The following is a 9,805-nucleotide window of genomic DNA, read 5'->3' on the forward strand; positions in this document are numbered from 1 at the left end:
TTTTATTCCTGTAATATTTTATTTTTCTCATGTAAAAACAACTTCTGGCATTTGTGTTCTAACATTCTGAGTTCCACATTCTCACTTTTCTTCTCTCCCCTTCCCTCCTCCCACCTTAATACAGTAAGCAATTTGATACTGATTCTACATGTGCTATTATACAAAACATATTTCCACATTCATCATCTTGTGGAAGAAAACACACATATACAAACCCATGAAGAAAACAAAGTGAAAAATGCTCTCCTTCCGTCTTCATTCAAATGCCATATCTTTTTCTGGAAGTTAGCATTTTTCATCATAAATCTTGGGGATTATCTTGGATCATTGTATTGCTGAGAATATTGAAGTCCTTCCCAGTTGTTCATTGTGTAGTATTTATAGTATTGCTGTTGCTGTGTATCATGTTCTCCTGGTTCTGCTCATTTCACTCTGTATCAGTTCATGTATGTCTTTCCAAGTTATTCTGAAATCTTCCTGCACATCATTTCTTATAACACAATCATCTTACATTACAGCCATATGCCACAATTTGTTGAGCCATTCCCTAATTGTTGAGTATTCCCCCAGTTTCCATTTTTTCACTACTAGTCTTGACTTCATTCTGGAAATCTGTGCCCATATGTGAAGGGTAGGAGTGGTTGAGAGAAGGCATCTAGGAGTCAGATTGACTTTAGAAAGATTCCCCTCCCCCAACTTTGCTTAATATCTCAGTTTATTTTCAGTAAAAATTGAATGGAAAGATTATGATCATGTTCAGAAAAAATAGTTGGATTGGATTAGCCAGATGGCTCAGTGGAGACAGAGCTAGACTTTGAGTTGGGAAGATCTGATTTCAAATCTGGCCTTAGATGCTTCCTAGCTGTGTGATTCTGGGCAAGTCATTCACCTCATTTGCCTAGCCCTGTATGTTCTTCTGCCTTAGAACTGATACTCAGTATTGATTCAAATACAGAAGGTAAGGATTTTTTTAAAAAAGCATAGTTGGAACAATTATGGAAAAGCTTGATAGAATTCATATATTAGGGCTTTGGATCCACACTTTTACTTCTTCTCAACTCTTGACCCCATAACAGGGGATATCAACATACATACTGACCATCCCTTGAATATTCTAACCTTGCAACTCCTCATTTCCTGAGACCCATTCCTCTACCCACGTCAACCACAAAATGATCATACACTTGATATTGCCATCACACAAAGTCAAGACATCTGAGTTGTGTAGATATTGTTCTTTCTCCACTGTGTGACTTTTGCCACTGCAGAAAGGTATCTATATCTTAGCTTCTTCTTTTTTAAAAATGTGAATGTGTGTGTGGAAATTTATCCCTGCTCCTTCCTTTCCAGGGATGATATGGGCCATTAAGGAAAAAGATAGAAACTTTTGGTAACGATGGAGGTTGGCAGTAGGCAGTAATGAGCAGTGACAGAAGCAGGACCCTCATGCTCTGAAAATTTGTATTTCTTGACAGTTAGCACTAGTTAAACATAAACTATAAAATCTATAGTTTCAACATTAGTCAAGCATAAATCACAAAATCTGTATCATTAACCAGTTAACTATTCTATATTGTTAATCATCTGTATTGGTTATGTACTGCTCTATTCTGTTCACCAGCTCTGTGAACTGTTTACTATTGGGATTAGTTGTTTTTTTAAATGTTTGATAGAATTAACTTGTGAATCCATTTGACTGTGGAGGTTTATTCTTAGGAAGTTTCTTTTTCTGAGATGGGATTATTCAAGTATTCTATTTCCCCTTTTGTTAATCTAGGTAATTTATATTTTTATAAATATTCAACTATTTCACTTAGATTGTCATATTGATTGCCATATAATTGGGCAAAATAGTTAATAATTATCTTAATTTTCTCTTCATTGGAGGTGAGATCCTTTTCATCTTTGACACTGTTAACTTGATTATCTTGTTTCTTTTTTTAAAATTAGATTAACAAGTACTTTATCTATTTTATTTGTTTTTATTTCAAAGTACCAGATCCTAGTTTTATTTATTAGTTCAATAATCATTTTACTTTCAATTTTATTAATTTCTCATTTATTTTTTAGGATTTCCCATTTCGTTTTTATCTGGTGATTTTTAATTTGTTCTTTTTCTAATTTTTTAAGTTGCAAGCCCAATTCATTGATCTCCTCCCTCTCTATTTTGTTGATATAGGTACTCAGAATACTGCTTTGACTGTATCCCATAGATTTTGATATGTTATGTTTTCTCCTCATTGTCATTCTCTTTAATGAAGTCTATAATTATTTCTATGATTTCTGTTTTGATTCACCAGTTTTGAAGAATTTGATTATTTAGTTTACAATTAATTTTAAATTTTCCTTTCCATGGAGCCTTGTTAATTATACTTTTAATCACATTATGATCTGAAAAAGTTGCATTTATTATTTCTGCTTTTCTGCATTTGTATGCAATATTTCTATGCCTTAGTACATGGTCAACCTTTGTATATGCACCATGCACTGCTGAGAAGAAGGTATATTCCTTCTTTTATCCCTGTTCAATTTTCTCTAGATATCTATTAACTCTAATTTTTCTAACATTTCATTCATTTCCCTTACTTCTTGCTTATTTATTTTTTGGTTCAAGTTATCTAGTTCTGAAAGGGGAAGGCTGACATTCCCCACTAGTGTGGTTTTACTATCTATTTCCTCCTTAAGCTCCTTTAATTTCTCCTTTAGAAATCTGAATGATGTACCATTTGGTGCATAAATGTTTAGTAATGATATTACTTCATTGTTTATAGTACCTTTTAGCAAAATATGATTTCCTTCCTCATCTCTTTTAATCAGGTCAGTTTCTACTTTGGCTTTATTTGGTATCATGACTGCTACTCCTTCTTTCTTACTTTAGATGATGCATAATAAATTCTGCTCAAGTTTTTTACCTTGAATCTATGTGTGTTACCCTGCCTCAAATGTGTTTCTTGTAAACAACATATAGTAGGATTCTGGTTTTTAATCCACTCTGCTATCGACTTCCATTTAATGGGTGAGTTCATGCCATTCACATTCAGTGTTATAATTACTATCTGTGCATTGCCCTTCATCCTATTATACCCTTTAGATACTGCTCTATTCCCTTTCTCTCTGTTCTTCTTCACCAGTATTTTTGCTTTTTGTCACCTCCCCCTCCCCCACTTCTCCCTTCTTCCAATTACCTCCTGCTTCCCTTTTCTTATTCCCCTTCTGTTTCTCTGTAGGGTAAGATAGAATTTTATACCCCACTGATTAGAGTAAGTATATCTCCCACTGAGTATACTTGTTTTTCCCTCTTGGAACCAGTTAAGATGGGAGTAAAGTTCAAGCATTGCCCATCATCACCCTATTCTCCCTTCTCTATAATGATTTTTTCACATCTTTATGCTATATAATTTACCCCATTCTATCTCTCCCTTCCATTTTCTCTCAGTGCAACCTTCTCTTTCAGCTCTTGACTATTTTTTGCATATCATTCATATGCATATATATAATATCATATATACATATTGTTCCATATGATCACATTTACATAAACATCATATCATCACATACATCATATCATCATCAACTTACTTCTCCACCCTGTTTCTGAGTAAATTCCTTCTATCTTCTCTACTATTCAGAATAATTTTTGAGAATTACAAAAGTCCTCTTTCCATGTAGACATATAAGCATTTTGACCTTAATAAGTCCCTTAAATTTTCTCTTTCTTATTTACCTTTTTGAGCTTCTCTTTGGATTTCAAATTTTTTTTTTGTTTAGGTCTGGCTAAGAATGCTTGGAAATTTTCTATCTTATTGAATGTCCACTTTCTCCCCTGAAAGAATATACTCAGTTTTGCTGGATAGGTGACTCTGGCTTGTAAACCCAAATGTTTTGCCTTTCTGAATATCATATTCCATGCCTTTTGATCCTTTAATGTAGAAGCTTATAGGTCCTGTGTGATCCTGATTGTAGCTCCATGGTATTTGAATCATTTCTTTCTCACTGTTTGAAGAATTTTTTCCTTAGCTTGATGGCTCTTGAATTTAGCTATTATATTCCTCAAAGTTGTCATCTGAGGATTTCTTTCTATATGTGATCTGTGAATTCTTTAAATTTCAATTTTACTTTCTTGTTCAAGGATCTCTGGGCAGTTATCTTTGATAATTTCTTGTAATATGATGTCCAAAGTTTTTTCTTGATCATGGCTTTTAGGTAGTCCAATAATTCTCACATTGCCTCTCCTAGTTTCTATTTTCTAGGTCAGTTGTTTTTTCAATAAGGTATTTCATGTTTTCCTTTTTTTATTCCTTTAATTCTGCTTTATTATTTCTTGAATTTTCATGAAATCATTAGTTTCTAGACAGTCAATTCTGATTTTTAAGGCCTATTTTTTCCTGTCAATTTTTGGTTCTCCTTTTTCAATTGGTGCATTTCTTCTTGCATCACTTTCATTTCTCCTTACATCACTTTCCTTTCTTCTTGCATCACTTTCATCTCTCTTCCCCACTTTTACTCTGCCTCTCTTAATTGGGGTTTGAAGTCTTTCTTGAGCTCTTTGAGAATTTGTGTCAAATCCATATTTTTATTTTGGACTTTGTGTATGTTTCCTTTGCTTTCACTGTCCCCTTCTGTGTCTGCAACTTGCTCTTTATCTCTATAAAAATTCTTTAGTGTTAGGTGCTTTTTCGTTGTTTGATCATTTTCCCCATCTAATGATAGGTAGACTCTATTTTATGGGAAGTAGAGGTACCCTTTCAAACTTCAGTCCTTACTTGATGTTATTCTCAGCTTATTTTCTGGGTCTGAGGGCTGAGAGTTCTGGGAGCCCCTCCCTCTGCTGATTCAATTGACCCGTAAGATGTTGATGGCTTAACAACTTGCTTTAGGCTTGGGCATAAGCTTTTGATTTCATTCTGACCTTGATCAGTTCAGGGGCTGATCAGATTCTAGTGTCAAGCTTATGCTCAAGTTTTTGGTCTTACTGTGTACTTGATCTAATCAGGCACACTCTTGATTGCCCTATCATCAAGCTCTGCCCTGAGCTTTAGTCAGAAAGATCAGTACTTAGTACTTAGTATTATCAGTCACCTCAAACTGTGTACTATGTCTTTATCCCAAACTCAGACCGGAAATTCTGGCTTTGCTCTGGGCCCACTCAAATCAGCCCACTTCAGCCCAGATTGCATGAGGTTGGGACTCTGGACTTCTGCATAGATTTGAAATTTCAAGGGTGTGGGTGGCTTGTACCACTATTTTCCCAGGCAGGATCTCCGAGTCTGAATGTTGGTTTGGGCTTAGGTTTGGAATCTGGGACAGCAGATATGGGGTGGCAGGGTGTGTGTGTGTGTGTGTGTGTGTGTGTGTGTGTGTGTGTGTGTGTGTGTGTGTGTGTGTGGCTTGCTCTTGGCTTTTTCTTCCCTCCTTGCTACAGCCTTTTGCTGGCTCTGCTTTCCTCTCACCCCAGTTTCCCAGATGATCTCTGTCTACCTTTTGGGTTTTTCTTTTCTTGAAAGTTCTTTCACTGTCTCCTTATTGTTTCTTTTACTTCTGTATTCATTTTGTAGCAATATTTTAATCTTGGTCAGAGAGGATTCTAATGGTGACATGGAGCAGCTCTGGTTCATTTCTTCATCTTGGTTTCACCCCTGGAACTCTGTGAACTGCTAGGCTATTTTGGGCATCAGTTCTGTGCTGTTCTATATTATTAATCACTTCTATTGTACTGTATTTATCTTAGTTCTAAAATTGTTAGGCATTATTATCTAGAGTGGTCACTGTGTTATGTCCTCCCTATGTTCCTATCTCTGATTAAGGCATCCAGAAGGGTAGTAAGATCTTTCCCACACTTGACAAATGAGGGTAGGTGGGACAATAGGGGGAAACATCTCACACTAAGGGTTCTAGTGGTTCAAGGCCCTTAGTATGCAAACCCTGATCCACTTGGAGGGGGAGCTGCTTTTCCATCAGCTCCAGGACTGTTCCATTAGCCCCAAGGATATTCCAGCAGCTATTAGGCTATTACACTATCTTGAACACCTCTTCTTTAAATAAAACTTTCTTATTTCTGGATTGAATGGAGTTTTGAGCCTTTCATTCTTAGAATGAAGCCCTGCTACAAACTTGGGTTAAATATAGTAGACTAGGAGTTAGCGGACTTGGGCTCAAGTCCTCTGTTTCTTACCACTCATGGATAAACCCTTTTTTCTTTCTTGGTCTGTTTCCTTTTGTATAAAGTCAGGGGATTTGGAGATAATTATTCCTAAGGATCATTCCAAGTTTTTATAATTCTGGATAAAAATGCTTTGGGAAAAAGGTGCAGATATAGATGAGGAAGGCCCGGACCTGTTAAATCAGAATAGCCTTTACTGGCTATCTCTAGAGATGTCCTCCCTTTCAGAATACACCATACGAATGGCTCGCCTAAGTGCCCGAATATTTGGAGAAATTGCTGTCCCCACCGATTCCAAATCCATGAAAGTAGTGAAGTTGTTTAGTGAATAGCCTTTGGCCAAAAGGAATGAAACTTATGACTGGTATCCCCCTCACAACACCTATTTTGCTCTAATGAGGAAACTCCATTTCTTTGGTCTTTACAGAGATGAACATCAAGATTTTAAGGAAGAGCAAAGGTGACTAAAGAAACTTTGTGGAAAAACCAAGCCAAAAAAAGGAGAAGGGAAAAGATCAGCTGCAAAGAAATAATGTTGAACCAATCAGTGACTGAGATGAGAAAGAAGTACACAAACTGATCTTTTTCCATTCTTAATAAGAATACAACTTTCCTAAATTGATGGATTTTGGTACAAGAATCAACCATCCTCCAATGGAGTCAAATCATGCTGAATTAGGATTCAGTTCTTGAACACATTTTGGTCCTTAAGAGTTATTTTAGCTTTGTTATTGTGTGAAAATGCTATGTATTGTATTCTCAAAGAAATTATTCACTTGTAATTATTTGCTGATTTTCTAACAAAGAATAAGATCCTTACTAAATTAGCATCTTCTTTACCCCCCCCCCAAAAAAAAGAAAAAAAAGAAAAAGATGCAAAATAATCTCAGGCTAGCATCACCATTTCCCTAAAGCTGACAGAAGATCAGCAAGAGGGTAACCAGATGTCCAAGTTGTTGCTGTTGTGTCTGACTCTTTGTGACCTCCTGAGCCAGCATCTGTAGTTCATCTAACATGTATATGCAATAACCAAAAATGGTGTCCATCTGATTGTCATACACATCATCTCTTAATTTTTGCCTGGCTATACTATTTTGGGGCTTCTCTGACCTTTTCTCTCATGTCCCAGAAAGCTCATTATTGGGAAAATCTTACCATCTGTGAAGATTGAATCAAACTCTCTTCGTCTATCAATCTGCAACTTTTAAGTTAATAAAAAACTAAACTACCCCTACTTGACACTAAGTAAGAGAGTTCTCAAGTCACTTATTAGAGTAAGCTCACACCTCCAAAGGTCACTGCCCCCCTTGGGCAGTGCTAGGCAAATTGAAAGACTGTGATTGGTTCCCGTAAAGTGGGGGAACAACAGGAAGTGATGTCAAGAAAATTGCTTTAAAAAGGCCAGTTCCAGGATTCAGTGACACTCTCTGTGTTGGTGAACTGGACTGGAGGAGACCTTTTCCCTGGATCCTGAGTGGGCTTGTGGTGGTGAGTGGAGTGATTCCTTCCTTGGTTCTTTGGTGAGGAGACCTTTTCTGCTTGTTGGCACTTTGGTCAGATACTCCCTTCAGCGTGAGTTCTGGGGAGATTCTTGGCAGTCTTAGCCTCATGTGAATTGAAGATTCTTAGTGGATTCTTCAATGTTTCCCAGCTCTTCAGATTTCAGCTTCCTAATTAGGACTTTGGATTCTGGTGAGATTTGCTTTTGGATTCACATTTGCGGTCTGGAGACATGAGGATTAAATTTAGGGCATTTTGTAGCTAGGTAAAGCTGCTAAAAGTCATTTTGACTTAAGCTGTAATATTTTTAAATGGGTGACCACAATATTACTTTAGAATTCTCATATTTAGCATAAAAACTAAATTTAATTTCTTACACATCCTATAAGATCTTGTTAACCTTGGAATTCAACTTTATTACTATCTCTGTGGGAGGGTGGGGCAAGTACTCCAAACCTCCCTTTACAGAGAAAACTCATCTTGGACCTCTCCTTTTTTAGTTTGCTGCACAGTACCTTGGGACCTCTCTGACTTCTTCACCATTATTCCTAGCCCCTACCCAGATAGCCTCTCCTCTCCCACTATGAACTTTTAGCTTCCTTTCCCCTCCCCCACTCATGAATTAGATTATAAACTCCTTGAGGACAGGGATTATCTTTTTATTTTTTATAATCTGTTTCCCTACTCGCTCTCGCTCTCTCTCTCTCTCTCTCTCTCTCTCTCTCTCTCTCTCTCTCTCTCTCTCTCTCTCTCTCTCTCTCTCTCCCTCTCCCTCTTTTTCAGGGACTATCTTTTTAAAAAATATATTTTTATGCCTAGCTCTTAAGACAATGCTTCCACACAATAGGAGTTTAATAAATGTTTATTGACTATTGACTGGAAGGAGCAATACTTCCTGTCAAGTTAAGGAACTCTCCCAATATTACTAGACTGGGTTTTCCTTTTGAACTAAGTGTACCAGGTTTAATCAAATCAAATCAATTTTTACTGGTGTAGTGGGAAGCCACTTGAATTGAGACATGGGAAACCCTAGGTCAAGACCAGAATTATTGCTTATTAGATGTGACTATTGGCAAGTCATCTTTTTTCTAGACCTGTTTCCATATATGCAACATTTAAGTGGGGAATCTTGCCTCAGCTTCTCAACAAAGGAAAGACAGGCCTATTCTATCTGTAAGAGAAATATGGATGTGGCCAAAAGAATGAGACAGAGAATAGAAGGAAGGGGGGAGATGAAAGGACCAGAGAGATATTTTGACTCTGTTGTCTCTGAGGAATCCTTAGGATTCCATCCATTCTACAACTTGAAGGCTCTCATTGGTCCTAGTGATTAACCCCTATAAAGGAAAGCTAAAATGCACTAAAATTAAAGAGTTCATCTCCTTTAGTCAGCCTAATAAAGATTTAGAGTGGAAGATCATCTGACCCATTTTGCTCATTTAACAGATAAGAAAATAGATTCCAAAAGGTGAATTGAGTCATTCAAGGTCACAGGGTAAAGACATGATTAGAATCCAGGTCTTTTGACTCCAATTCTTAAACTTCTTTCCACTACCAAATGCTACTTGGAGAAAGGCACAGAAGAAGAGATGACAAGAGAGATCTTACTTGGATGGGTAAGAAGCTGGTTCACCCAAGTTTTATTAGTCCACTATTCCCAGCAGGCTGTATCTCAAAGCCATTCTGAGTGCTTTGATTATCTACCTGGATAGGTGGAATATGGAGTGGGCTTTAGAATTAGGAAGATCTGGGATTGAGTTCTACTTAGAACATGGACTAGTTATGTGAGCATGAGCAAGTCATGAACTTTCTCAATACATTAGGTAACTTCCTCAGACTCTAAGTTGCTGATCACCTGCCCATCTGCACAAGTGAAAGGGATTTCTGCACATGGCATCAATTTCCAACCTTGGTGAAATTAGAATTCTGGACCAAATTCTCTTCTTGAATTCATGATCATATTTGTGACCCCTAACAGACCTGACATCCTCAGGAAGGTGGTTCTGGTGATTTAGAGGTGCTTTCTTAGGTTCTCAAATTCCTACCAAAGTAAACTTTAGACATGGGGGGAACCTGAGTGTAATCCAGTTATCCCAATGTAACAATAGTACTAGAGGAGTACAGACCACAATGACACAGCCACCA

At 37.1% G+C, this 9,805-nt stretch overlaps 1 pseudogene; it reads left to right on the forward strand.

Annotated features, from left to right (window-relative positions):
- Window positions 1–4,725: 4,725 nt before the first annotated feature.
- Window positions 4,726–7,196, forward strand: LOC130453754 (28S ribosomal protein S33, mitochondrial-like; annotated as a pseudogene).
- The last annotated feature ends 2,609 nt before the right edge of the window (window positions 7,197–9,805 follow it).

Source organism: Monodelphis domestica, chromosome 4 (genome assembly GCF_027887165.1).
Source record: "Monodelphis domestica isolate mMonDom1 chromosome 4, mMonDom1.pri, whole genome shotgun sequence".
Lineage (NCBI taxonomy): Eukaryota > Metazoa > Chordata > Mammalia > Didelphimorphia > Didelphidae > Monodelphis > Monodelphis domestica.